Below are 13,682 nucleotides of genomic sequence, written 5' to 3'. Positions count from 1 at the left end.
TTGACTGTAACTAAGGATTTGCTCGTTTGGATTGGTTCCCAGTAAAAACCGAAGATAAGAGTCCTAAATGGACAATCTTCCTCTAGTTCGGCGGTAGGCAAGCCGCTACCCTGCGCCGGCCTCCCGCTTCCAGCCATCGTGGTCATTAGTGAATCGGCCGACAAATGTTTGAAAAACGCCCCATGCAAATCTAGCAAAGGGAAAATCCTGTCCTCTTTCCCAGCATCCACGGCCCATGTTTAAAAACATTAACGGTTACAGGGGAAACCGGACGGCTCAGCTGGTTAAGCATCTGACTCTTGATCTCAGCTGGGGTCTTGATCTCAGGGCCACAGCGTTCACGCCCCACGCCAGGCTCCGTGCTGGGCATGGAGCCTACTTAAAAAAAAAAGAAAGAAACAATCTATGCTTATGATGCCCCCTCCTGTAGCCGTGGGAGAAATGCAAATCAAAACCAAGGCCAAATGCCACCACCCGCCCACCAGGACGGCCAGAACCCACGAGACCAAGGATAACGGGTGCTGGTGAGGCCGCAGAGAACATGGACCCCCCCACGCACCATGGGTGGGGATGTGCGACGGGCCGGCCACGCTGGAGACCGGTCTGGCGGTGTCTCAAAAGGTTCTGTCAGCACACGGCCCCGCGCTTCCACTCGCGGATGCCCAACACGTGTCCGCTCAAAATCCCGCGCGCGGAGGTCCATGAGACGCTATGACGCACAATAGCCAAGACACAGAGACAGCGCAAACGTCCTTCCCCCGTCGAGCAGCCAATAAAACGTATCGATCCACCGGACAGAGCAACAGAGTGTTCTTTGACTGTAACTAAGGAACAAAGCACTGTCACAGGTGACCAGAGCCTCGAGAACCTTCTAGTACGGACAGGCCACCTGCTGCACGCGTCCATGTACACAGAGTGTCCAGAACCGGGCGGCTGGGGCCCACGGCGGGGGGAATGCGAGGGGTAGATAGCTGAGGGGAGGGATGGCTTCTTTCTGGGATGAGGGGAATGTTCAAAAGAAACCCGACCACGGTGCTGGGTGCCCGTCTGGGAACAGACTCACGACCACGCACGCGTGCACTTCGGATGGGCGTCGGACGGCCTGGTAAGTCGCATCGCCATAAAAGCTGTTCCTAAAAAAGAAAGCCGCCTCCTGAAACTGAAGTACTGTCTATTCAACATTAACGCACCTAAACCTTCTCTCCTCGAATACATAATGCAGGTGGGCAGGGCCGCCGTGTCCCACTCAGCGAGGACTCACTCCTCCCAGACACCGTCAGCTCGCGGCATCCGAGGAAGACGTTAAATACTTTGGGGGGCATAGGATAAGGCGATTATTTGTTGAAAGACCTGCACAGAAAGCGGCGGCTGGGTGGTTCCGTCGGTTGGGCGTCTGCCTTCAGCTCAGGGTCCTGGGATCGAGCCCCGTGTCAGGCTCCCTGCTCAGCGGGAGTCTGCTTCTCCCTCTCCCTCTGCCCGCCCCCTGCTCGTGCTCTCTCTCACCCACTCGCTCTGTCTCGCTCGCTCAGTCTCTCTCAAATAAGTGAATAAAATCTTCAATAAAATAAAAGAGCCTCTATCTTTTAGCGATGCACACCGAAATACTTATCAACACGATTTCATCCTTCGTCGCGTGCAGGGTCTGCTCCCAAACCCCTGGGCGTGGAGGGATGGAGGGACGGACTGGCCACGCGTGGGAACTGGTGAAGTCGGGCAGTGGCCATATGGCAGGGGGGCTGTTATGCTGGTCTCTTTTCTTCTGTAGGTTTGTGATCCTCTCGTAATCATTTCTTTTTAACATTTTTGTTTATTCATTTGACAGAGAGAGATCACAAGCAGGCAGAGAGGCAGGCAGAGAGAGAGAGAAGGGAAGCAGGATCCCTGCTGAGCAGAGAGCCTGATGCGGGACTCGATCCCAGGACTCTGGGATCATGACCTGAGCCGAAGGCAGTGGCTTAACCTGCTGAGCCACCCAGGCGCCCCCCTCATAATCATTTCTTAAAATACACTGAACAAAATAAAATAGCTGTCCACTATAGCTCAGTGCTCCGTCCAACACTCGGAGACTCACTTCCAAAGCTTCCAGACCCTTCCACGGCTTGGCAGTGGCCGCCTTTCTGGGCACATCTCCCCCCGGTGAGCCCCACAAGCCACAAGCCAGCCCCCGCAGAGCAAGGGGAGGCCCCAGGCCCCGCGCCCAGAGACCAAGTGAAATCAGGACAGGGGTCCGTTTCCAGGGCTGCTGCCTGCCCACTAGCCTGCCCTTGCATTCCTCCACATCCGCATCACGGGAGCATCTACCCGACCCACCCGACGACACCCAGAAAAGCAACAGCAAAGCCTCTCTGTCGGTTCACAGTACCCCTGACCTACTACTGCACCCTGGCAGGACAGGCGGCCTCAGCCCCGGATGCAGATGCCCTCTCCTTTCACCCAGGTGGGTGTGGGTGAAGCCTGCCACCTGGGCCACCTCCCCCACATCCGAGTCTCCCCAAAAGGCCAGCCAGAGGAATTGATGAAGACACAGTGACCGTCGCTGCCCCCAGGCTGATCTCGCAGAAGCTGGGGGAGGAGAGAAGCCACCTGCCCTGGGGGGACAGAGGGAAGCCATTCATTCATGCCAGACAACCAGGAATGAGGAGGACCTCAAAAGAGCCTCAGGGAACCTTACTGTACCACAGAGCAGAGCTGTTTTCTGTCCTACAAGTTCTAAATCCTAAGACGGTCGTGCACACAGCTAAGTACAGAACAGCAGCTGTGGACAGGACATGCGGACTGGACGCTGCCTGGTCTCCAGCTCTCTGTCCCCAGGTGGAGTTCCTGGCCAGGCCTGGCTGTCCTGTCATTCTGTCAGCGCCGCTGGGAAGCCCAGGGCCCCGAGGAGGAAGAGGAAGGGCCCTGGGCCAGTTGACGGCCTCTTCTCTGTAACCCTTCAACCTTCCAGGACACAGCGAAGGCCACGGCGCAGCAGCACCCTGGGGGGGCCTGGCGAGCCGGCAGCACCCCCTCCCTGCCTCCTGGGGCTGTCAGGGGGCTTGGCCACGTCCCACCTGCGGGGCACAGCTGAACCGTTAGTCTCCGGACGCTGATCTCCCTCCCTGTCCTCTTCCTCCTGGATAAGATGACCCGGGACGTAGAGTCTCAGAGTTTCTCGGCTCCGGCCACTCCCCCGGCGCAGGGATTCTCAGGATTCTGAGCAGGGGGTCACCAGCTCCTCTGCACCCCAGGAGTCAGCCCCCACCCCCCCGCAGAGGCCCCTGCCGGAGCTTTAACTTCCACCGGCACACCGGCTCCGCGTTTCACACGCGTCTCCACTGACACCAAAGCGAATGGACCGCAGCCGAATCCCGAGGTGCTTCACACATCCCCCGCGGCTTCTCCTGCTGTGACACCACGACCGGCTGCCAGGCCCGGACACACACAGGCTGGAATGTCCTCGCTCCACGCCTCTCCCCCATGCTGGGTGCAAGCAGCAGAGCCCGGTCCTATGGAAAGGGACGCTGTCCCCGCATCACCCCACCCCTGCAGAGCACCCAGCCACCTGGGCGGATGAAGCGGCTTCTCCGGGGACCAAGTCTACGCGGCCTGCCCGCTGGGAGCCACCTGCGCCCCGAGTCCTCAGACGGCTGAAGAGAACGTGGGTAAGAGAAGCAGAGAAGATAAGGGGGAGGCAGAGGTGGCAAAGAAAACACTTGCAAGGGGAGCTTAACCCCCGTGTCGGTCACTCATTTCTTCCCTCGAATCATCACCGGGGAGCAGCTATCCATGCATCAGAGGCTTTCGGACAAGAAATCTGAGTGGGAGGGAACAGACTGCCGGAAGACACACGTTCCAGGAGCGCAGGCTGGACGCTGGGACGCGGGGAAGGCCCCTGGGGACTGTTCTGGATGGAAGGCGACCACTTACTCTGCACCTGCCAGACCCGCTCAGGGGTAAACTGGAAGTGGCCGGTTAAGGCAGCAACCGCCAGCAGCCGGGACGCGGGGAAGAAGACAGAAAACTCCCGTCTGCGCGGTCTGGCAGGCTGTGGACCTGCTGATTTTATGGGGCCCTGCAGACATCCCCTCGGGCCGCGTCGGGTGCTGCGTGCCCACCTGGAGTCCCAGACGATGGGAGCTTGCACGGACCTCCTTGCCGGCAACACCCCTGGGCGCCCCACCCCCGGGCTGAGCACAGCGACCTGTGATCTTGCGACTCTAGGAGTCACGAAGGCCACTACAGGGGAGAGGTTCCCCAAGGTCTGCCCCAGAAGGTTTAAGCCCCTTACCCTAATCCGCTCTCGGACAGACACCAAGATCCAGCGCAAGGCGCTCTGGTTCAGAGCAAGACCTATTTATCGCAGGCTTCATGAATTCGCACGGCTGGTCTATTACGTGGCTGCTCCTACGGCTTCCCAAGCCCATTCTCCAGGTCCCCCCTTGGGCCAGCCGCACACCCCACCCCCTCCCCCGCCCTGACCATGACCAAGGGCCCTGCTAACTCCAACCCAGAGTGGGGATGCCTTCTGCTCTTTTTCCATCCCCATCCCCCGGCTTCGCACCTAGCTTCAAACTCCTCTCCCGTTGGAGCCCATGTGCCCGGAGAACGGATTTCCACCAGCTGCATCGGGTGATTCTCCCAGCCCTGGCTGGCAGGTGACTTTCAATCCATCCTTCATTTAATCTCCCAACAGAAGTGCGGGGCGTCTCCGGGACATGACACCTTCTTCTACCCTGAATCCAGTGAGGAGCACGGACAGTCCGTCTCCAACACCAAACGCTGTGTGAGCGATCTGGAAGGGGGCGACGTTACACTGCCTTGTTCCATTTCAGTAAGATGAATTTTGAGCACGCTGACCAATGCCACTCACTGAAGCTTTGGCCAATAAATTGATCTGTTTTCCAGAGGAGCCTGCTTTGTCCTTCCATCCTCCTCCTCAAACAACTCTTTTTCACCATAACTCTTTGCCGACAAGGTCAGCGGCCCGCCAGTCGTCACACCAGCCATCCCTGAGCCGGGTCCCCTGCGCCTCCAGGAGAAGACTGGCCCGGCGCCACCCCTACCCCTCGGATCCTGCAACGGGCAGCGGGCTAAGGAATGAGGTAAAAGGTCGGCATGATGCAAAGTGCTTAGCCAGCTTCTAGAACAGGCCTGGGGAAAATTCAGATGTGGAAATCACCCCCGTAATAAACAAACAATAAAACCCACATGTGACACCCAACTGAAATATGTAATTACCGGCCGACCCAGGTCTTTCAACCCAGCCTTAAAACCAACAGATAAGAAGAGAGGAAGGTAGGTAGGCAGATGGACAGATAACAGCATACAGGTGGTGTTCTGTGCTTTCAACATCGAAGGTAAAAAAATATTCCTCCTACCAAACTGTTTGGCACAGGCTGGACAAGGTGACAGGCATCTCACCCACGAGACCCATGTCACTCCCACTAGAAGCCAGGGAATGCGCACTCGTTTACCAAGGAGCAGACCAGCGTGAGGGTGTCAAGACACCTGCCCAAGGTCACAGCCGGCAAGCCGCCGAGCTGGGGATCGGACCGGCGTTCAGCTCTAAACCCCACGTGCTCAACCCGCCGAGTGCAGTGGTAGGGACTCCGAAAAAAATTCCACGCAAGAGTCCGAAAGCTACACAAATACAAAATTAGGTCACTCTCTTGTAACCGACACGATGTGGTTGCAGTCAGCAATAAAACTACAGGAGCTACAAACACGATGGGTGCCAACGCTAAAATTATTCACAGCCACCAGCCTCGCCACGAGAAGTGCACAATTTACTCGCACACGGGAGCGGGCCCTGACTGCTACCAGATCCCGGGAAGAGCGGCCCATCTCCTCTAGCAGTCGGCAGCTGCTGCGCTGGGACTCCTCTGAGGAAAGGTTCCCCACAGGAAGCAACGGCTTAGCACAGCATCAACACCGGGCAGGGTCTCCAGGAGCAGAGCCTGGATCCCTCAACCAGGGAGGAAGCTGGGGCTGGAGGACAGAGGCCACGGCCCCCGGAAAAACTCTCGCGAGGAGACACCGCGGGCGGAACCTGCAGCCTGGACAGAGCCGTTGTCATCGACGCCCCATTCTTCCGCGGTCCAGCCACCGGGGCCTGCCTGGGAAGGTTCTGCTCAGCTGCACAAAGCTGCTTCTGCCCCCAGGACGGCTAACGTTCCTGCCAAGTAGGGCTACCGAGGTGGCACCCAGGCCAACCTCCGTGTTGTTCCCCACAGCACTTCAAGGGAAACACCTGGAAGGTTCTAGAAGCTTATCGCAGAGCCCAGGGGTCTCCCCAGACCTGCATGTGGAGCAGGGCTCATGGCTCTGCTCAGGTTCCTTCTTGTTCCTTCGGTATTCAGCATTCCTGCTATCGTGTCCACACTTAGGGAGAGAAGTTAGGTACAGGCACAAATTAGCACTAGCGGAAAACTACACAAAAAGGGGCCCTCTCCACCTATACGCGGGCACATACCCGCCCTCAGCCGTGTCCACACGGGATTCTCCGTAACTGTGCTCTTGTGTTTTCTCAGTAAGTGCTATACGGATACACGTCATTTCCCTAACCTGACCGAGGCATCTTAGAACCAACAATGTGAGACTCAAAACTCACTTGATGTCTCTGGGAAGGTTTCATGTACAAGAAAGGTACAGGAATGGCCATTAAGGAAATGCTGTCTCTCTCTCTCTCTCTCTCTCTCTCTCTCTGTTTTTTAAGATTTTGCTTATTTATTTGAGAGAGAGCACAAGCAGGGGGAGTGGGAGAGGGAGAAGCAGGCTTCCCTCTGAGCAGGGAGCCCGATGCGGGGGCTCGATCCCAGCACCCTGGGGATCATGACCTGAGCTGAAGGGAGACACTTAACAACTGAGCCACCAGGTGCCTGTGAAATGCTGTCTCTTGAATTTGTGACAGAGCATTCAATACTTGCATTAATTAACTGGGCATACAGTTCATGTATTGCAGTGAACTCTATCATAATACACCATTCACGTTTATGGGGCAAATATGCTGAGTCAAGGCAGGTTATAGAGGGAATTCTGATTCATTATACCCTGTTTTACAGCTCCAGGGAAAACACAGCTTCTGCCCACTGAGCTACTATAAGAATACAGCAAGTTCAAATTTTCTTTTCTTTTTTTTTTTTTGTAATTTATTTGACAGACAGAGATCACAAGTAGGCAGAGAGGCAGGCAGAGAGAGAGGAGGAAGCAGGCTCCCCGCTGAGCAGAGAGCCCGATATGGGGTTCGATCCCAGGACCCTGAGATCATGACCTGAGCCGAAGGCAGAGGCCTTAACCCACTGAGCCACCCAGGCGCCCCCAGCAAGTTCAAATTTATACGCGCTATTGCCCCACTCCTGTAAGTCAGGGCTGATCAGATAAATACTGAGAAACAGGAGCTGAGCAAGAACAAAGCATTCAGGAAATGTCACTGGAGGTCACATTTTTAAAAAACATTTTATTTTTCCGAGAGAGAGAAAGAAAACACAGACGGTGGGAAGGGGAGAAAAAGGAAAAGCAGACTCCCCGCGGAGCCCCAACGTGGCTCGATCCCAGGACCCTGATATGAGAACCAGAGACAAAGGTAGATGCTCAACCGACTGAGCCACCCAGGAGCCCCGCCAAGGGTACATTTTTATAAAGAACATACAGGACGTCTCGGCAGGCCCAATTACCTGCACTACGTGTTCAGATCTTTTTCTCCAGGTGCATACCCAGAAACACCTGCCTCCAGCCACACCGGCGGCCGTCGTCCCACCACCAGGAGAGACCCCTGAACGGCAACTCACACCAGGACATCGTTCCCACGAATGTTCCTAAAACTAGGGACAGGGTGGGTGTCCCATGCGGGCCCTTCACCTCTGCACCCAGAAGTGCAGTTGAACTTGTCAAGCCCCAGGTCCAGTCCAGGGACTGCCCAGCTCAGTGGGGTCCCTAAAACCTGCCTGGGGCCACGGTATTATTTGCTAGAACCCACGCCCATTTTGCAGGCTTGAAGCCTCTCTTACTGGATCTCCCCTCCTGTGAGACAGAACGGCAGGGGTCAGAGGCACCACTCAGGCAGATGGGGAACTGAAAACCGAGAAACACACGTGGCTGATTCACGGTCACATCCAGCCGGCCTGAGGGCGAGGTGGGGGGGGGGGGGGTTGAGGGCTTGGCCTGCACCGGGGTCTGGGAGGAAACCTGTTAGAGGGACGGAGCACATGCTTGGGAGAACACAGATCTGGATTCGAATTCCAGCTCTGCCACTGACTCAGGCCTGTGCGTGTATGAGAGAGAGAGAGACCTTGAGCAAATATCATCTTATCTTAAGACTGTTTCCTGGCACATAAAGCCTGCAGAATGTCCAGCCCTCACGAAGCGATGGGCCCAACACCACATGAGGCCTTTAAGGCAGGAACACACTGTACCCTCCCAAAGGCAGTCCCATGCTCCAGGAACGTGGGTTTCCGTGGGGATCTGCCTCCTCCTTCCCACCAGACACCCGCCCCCCCCCCGCCCCCCCCCCCACTCTCCTGGCTACCCCCACGCCCCGCCGGATCTGATACCTCCCGGAGCACGTGACTTTGGCACTCAGCTCGTGGCAATGCTCTGGTTCATCTCTAGGATACCTTGTCGCACCTCCTGTGATGCAACAGGGCGCTTTTGAAAAAGCAGAAAGAAACCAAAACTCTTCATGTTAAATCTTTTTAAGGGCAGTAGAGGAACTGACATTTAGAAAAATTAGAGACAGATGCATTATCTCATAAACGAGGGAGCTTTCACAAAGAGCAGAGTTTGGGTTCAAGCCTAAGACAATTTCTTAAAGGCAATTCTGTGTCTGCTTTTAATATAAGCATGTGTTGCTTTTTAGTGGGGCAGTGGGAGCAGGTGGGAGGAACTTCTATATTAAAGGAATTAACCCCTAGCTTGACTCCTCAGAAACTGAACATCCCCAGTCCTCACGGGACCGATTTCCAACAGAGACGTGTGTTTGCTGGAGATCAAGAACCCTGAACCCCAGAGGAAGCCAGTATACTGGTGGGGAGAGGGGGGGGTCACTGGTCCCTTGATGTGGGAAGTAGCGAGCTTTCAGGCCTCCGCCAAGAAGCCCCCAGCCATGGTAACACCGTAGAGCAAGGGTCCCGAGTTGAAGAACCCAAAGGCTTCCTTCCTCCGCTCCTCGCTTCCCTTGCACGGCCCAAAGGACCCCACCGCTGCAGCAATCCATTCGAGAAGGGGTCTCACACCTTCTTCCATTAGATAAAATCTGAATACCCACTGTGGCTCCCAGTAATGAGGACAAAGGTGAGTTTAAGAGCCATGTGGGAAGAAAGGTAGCAGGTGGGACTTAGGGACAGTCAGAAAGAATCCAGGGTGACACTCGGGTTCCTGGGACGGGTGGGTGGACCCCCGCCCTCGGAGGATGGAGTCCTCTCTTTTTTACCTAAGTAACCTGGTGTCGGACAACTACTGGATAATCTCTCCCAGGGAGAGCAGCGGCCACCCCACGTCCCAGCCCCCACGTGCAAACACCACCAGAGCCCGGCCTATTGCAGCAGCAACATTTCTTTCAATTATTAACTTCCAAAAACATTCCTCGGCAGAAAAACAACCCAGACCACATTAAAGTAAAGGTGGACATTCTGGAGAACTGAGGGTCCAAATCACTTTCACACGAAAAGGTCAGTTGGCTTCCGCCCAGGGTCTGCTGGGAACCCAAGGTCCTCCCAGTATTTGCACCAGGTAAAAGGTGAAGTTCACAAGAGGCAACAGAATGTCAGAAATCAACAAACAGAACACTCTCACCTGCCTTAATTAACACTTTAAAAAACAAACAAACAAACAAACAAACAAAAAACCTGCCCTGTACAGCCTAGAGTCCTCCTACAGGCATCAAAAGGACTGTCAGGGCCGTGGGGCGGTTTCGGGAGCGGGCGCCGGACGGGAGGTCAACCCTGCCCGCTGTCCCCATATGCACCGCCGTCATTTCGGACCTGGGCTTGTATTACTTCCCTTTCAAACAGCAAAGTCTCCGCAGCAGAAGCTGTGGCTCAGGAGTGGCTCAGGCCATTCGGAAAAGAGGGGCCTCGCTAAAGGAGGAGACGGAGACTCTGACACGCAGCCTGACCAGGCCGATTTTCTTTGAACCTCTGAAAGCACCAGTCCGCCCGGAAGCGGAGTCAGGCTTCCACCAGCAGCCCAACTCCGGCCCGGAGCCCCAGCCACGCAGAATGACGAACGCTTTTCTGCAACAAAGGAAACACTGCCCGGATCAAAGTGCAGCAGCAGCCCCCGGCCGCCGCGCGCGCGCGTTTCCGCCTCCCAGCGCCCCACCGCCCTCGGAACTCGGCCGGGTCTGTAACTGCTCTCCTGGAACGCGTCCTCGAGGGCACCGCCGGCAGCTGCGGCGGGCGCGCCCCGCCCCGCCCCCACCGCGGGCGTCACGTGACGGCTGCGAAAAGTAGGGGAAAGGTTACCGCGAGCCCCGCCCCCGGCCTGGCGCGTCCCAGGCGCTCAGATCCTGTTCCACCCGCCCGGCTCGGAGAGACCTTCCGGAGAGAGCTGGCGCGCGTCGCCCGCGCTGCCAGCCTCCTCCCCCGGCGACACGCAGCGCCTCTCCGTGGGAAGGCCGAGCCCCGCGTGGCCAACCCTGGGGACAGGGAAGGGCTGAGCGCGCCCGATGCCGTCCCACAGAGGCACCGCGGCACCGCGCCCCCGAGCGCCCCAAGCGTGTCCGGAAGGGACTCTCAGGGAAGCCCAAGGAAACATTAACAGTGTTTCTATGAATGGGCACGAGGGGCCGGGGTTGCATAAGCGCGGGCCCTCCCCGGAGGCCCAGGCTTGACCGCCGGGTTACCACGGGTCCAGAGTCGGGCCAAGGGCGGCAGCAGCAGGGACGCCAGGTTTATTCCCTTGGCCTCTGGGTTGGGCCACTTGTTTTCAGTACAAACTCGAAAGGTTATTTCGGCCTGTGCGTGATGCCAGTTCTGCCACTCTGACCCAAACTGTGTGCACGCCCAAAGAAGGCCCTTTACTGGGTTTCCAACCGATGGAGTTCAGCGCGCAAGGTCAGGTCCAACCGTGCATCACCGGAAGGAAACCGGTCGTTTCTGGGCGAAGAGGAGCCCCGAGGCGCGCGGAGGCACCACCCCCCAAAACCGCGGTCTGAGGGCTGCGTCCAGCTCGTATGAGACACGGTGGCCCCAGATGACTTACAGCCGGGCACTGCCTCGCCTCGCGATCTGCACTGCCGTCCCCCTCCGTACGCCACGCTTCCCGGGAGTCACCTTCAGTGCTCCGGGAAGGGGGTGTGATGCTCGCGGGCACAGAAAGACCGGGGAGCTCGGCCATGTTTTCGTCACCGGGTTGGAGGCTCGGAAGAGAAGAAACACGCCTGAATATCTGGAATGACCAGAAACCGGACGCCGGTGCCCGAAGGTGGTGTAACGCAATACACGTCTCAGAAGGTTAAACGGATTTTCATTTCGTCCGGTAACTTACAAAGTTACCAGTTTCCCACAACAATCTGCCCTTAAAACATGTTTCCAACACAGGAGCACGAGAGGGACGGAGAGCCGGGGGCCGGGTCGGGAGCGCGGGAGCTGTTCGCTCGGAACCCGGCCGACTCCTCGGGGTTCGGAGCTCGGCGTGGAAGCAGGCCGGCCCCCACCTGCGCTCCCGCAGCGGGAACCAACGCAACCGCCAATTTACATCACAAAGACGCTGACCCACGGCCTTTCCCAGCGAAACGAAAGGAAGCGGCCCGGCCGGCCGTAGGCCCGCCGAGGGAGCGGAGGCTCGGGGCTGCGTCCGTCAGGGCCGGGGAGCCCGGGTCGCTCCGCCGCCCTGACCGCACCGTCCGGGCTCGCGGGCCGAGAGGGAGCCCAGGCCTGGTCACGTGACGCCCCTCCCCCAGCCCCGCGCGGCGGCTCGGGGGCCCGGCGCGACCTTGGGCGGACTGTGCGCGCCCACCTGCCCCGCACCCAGCGCCGCACCAGGGGACGGGGGGGGGGGGGCACTCGCAAGCGGGGACCCCGGCCGGGCGCTCCTACCTCGTTCCCAGCGGACTCTCGGACTGCGCCGGGAGCCCCGCATCAAGGGCGTGTCCCGACGGCTGCAATGCGGGGGCAGCCCCGGGGAAGTGGGTGGACGGCGCACCGGGGAGTCCTGAAGCTCGAGAGTCCTCCTAGCTCCCGCTTGGGACCAGTCCGCGACCGCAGCACGGCCCCCCAGACCCCATCCACCCCCAGAGGGGGAAGGGATGCGAAGGGATAGAATGGGGGTTCGTGGCGCCCCGCCAAGTCTGGAAGGCCGAGCATCCCCCCTGCAGCCTCAGCGACCCTCGGACGGACCCCCAGACACAATCCATTCCTAAGAGAGGGGTGGGATGAGAGGAAGAGGGAGCCGGCGTCCCTAGTGGCCCCAGGCCGAAGGCATCCTGCCAAATCCAGAGACCCAAGCATCCCTCCAGCTCCTGCACTGTAGCTGCGGGCGGGCCGACCGACCCTCGGACGTACCCCAGACCCAATCCACTCCTGGGAAGTGGGAGTCCCGAACTTGGCGTATCCTGCCAAGTCCGGAGGGCTGAGCATCCCTCCCGCTGGCGCACCAGACCCGCACGGGAGGCCCGCGAGCAGACCGGCTCCCGGGCGGACCCCACCCCCCCCCGACCCAATCCACGGCGGAAGGTGGGGAGTTCCTGCCGCGCCCCCACTTTGGGCTCCTGACGAACCCAGCCGTCCGGGGGTGTGGGTGTGCTGGGGGTTCCCTCTCCGCGCCGCGGCCCGCGGCCCCCGCTCCCGCCTGGGTCCCCGGCCGCCCCACCCGGGAGCCCGCCGCAGCCCGCAGGCCCGCGCCCGCTCGCCCGCCCTCCCCGCGCGCGCAGCCCCGGCCCAGCCTTACCGAGTCAGCGAGCGGAGGCGCGGCGCCGGCGGCAGAGGCTGCAGCGGACTGAGAGCGCCGCGAGCGAGAGCCGGGGGCTGGAGGGCCGCGGGCGAGGCCGAGTGCACCCGACGCCCGGCGCCGCCGATTGGCTGGAGCGTGCGGGGCCGCCTTGCGGGCGGGGCTGAGACTCCGGGCGCTGGGCGGGCGGGGGGCGGGACCCGGGCGGGGCGGGGCGGGGCCTCGGCGGCTCCTCGGGGAGCTTGTCAGGTGAGGAAACTGAGGCTGCCGAGGAAAGAGCCACCTCCGCCCTCTGCTAATACGGGGCCGCGGGCGAGATTCCTCACCCCGGAGACTCTGTTTTCCCATCTGAAAAATGGGCCAACTCATGCGGGCCAAGCCCATAAAAGCGCTCAGCACGGTGCCTGGATCAGGCTAGCCCTTCGCAGCCATAGCCGCCTGTAACCCTCAAAGCACCGCCTATAAATAGCTGACCCCAGCCCGCGCTCGCGCACGACCACGCAGCTAAGAAAATGAATCCGACGCTGGGACCAGGTCTGACTCCAGAGCCCACGCCCCAAATCGGACCCGATCCCCGGAGTGACCGCTGAGGCGATCCCGAAGCCGCGTGGCCGGCAGAGCCAACACGGAACTGCGAATTCCGGGGATGGTTCTGGGCCTCCTCCTTATCGAACTGGGAGAAAAATACCTCCCTCCAGGGCTTTGATAAGATTTGGTGGATTAATTATTCAGGCGCCTGGAGCATTCTACCTGTCCGGTAAAGACAGGCCTGAAAGTGGGGACAGAAAGACGGAGAGACCCTTGTATGCGACACGGAA

The 13,682-nt window shown here is 59.1% G+C and overlaps 1 protein-coding gene across 2 annotated transcripts in view; it reads right to left on the bottom strand.

The window, feature by feature from the left end:
* The window catches only part of CPT1A (carnitine palmitoyltransferase 1A), a 47,740-nt gene extending 34,765 nt beyond the window's left edge, over positions 1–12,975 (bottom strand). For both annotated transcript variants that reach the window (XM_046014730.1, XM_046014731.1), the window contains exon 1: positions 12,865–12,975. The gene's annotated coding sequence lies outside the window, so the exon portion shown is untranslated. The remainder of the gene's footprint in view (positions 1–12,864) is intronic.
* Between the last annotated feature and the right edge of the window lie 707 nt (positions 12,976–13,682).

Source organism: Meles meles, chromosome 8, assembly GCF_922984935.1.
Source record: "Meles meles chromosome 8, mMelMel3.1 paternal haplotype, whole genome shotgun sequence".
Classification (NCBI taxonomy): domain Eukaryota; kingdom Metazoa; phylum Chordata; class Mammalia; order Carnivora; family Mustelidae; genus Meles; species Meles meles.
The sequence above is the reverse complement of the archived record's forward strand: the minus strand, read 5'-3'. Positions and strand labels throughout refer to the sequence as shown.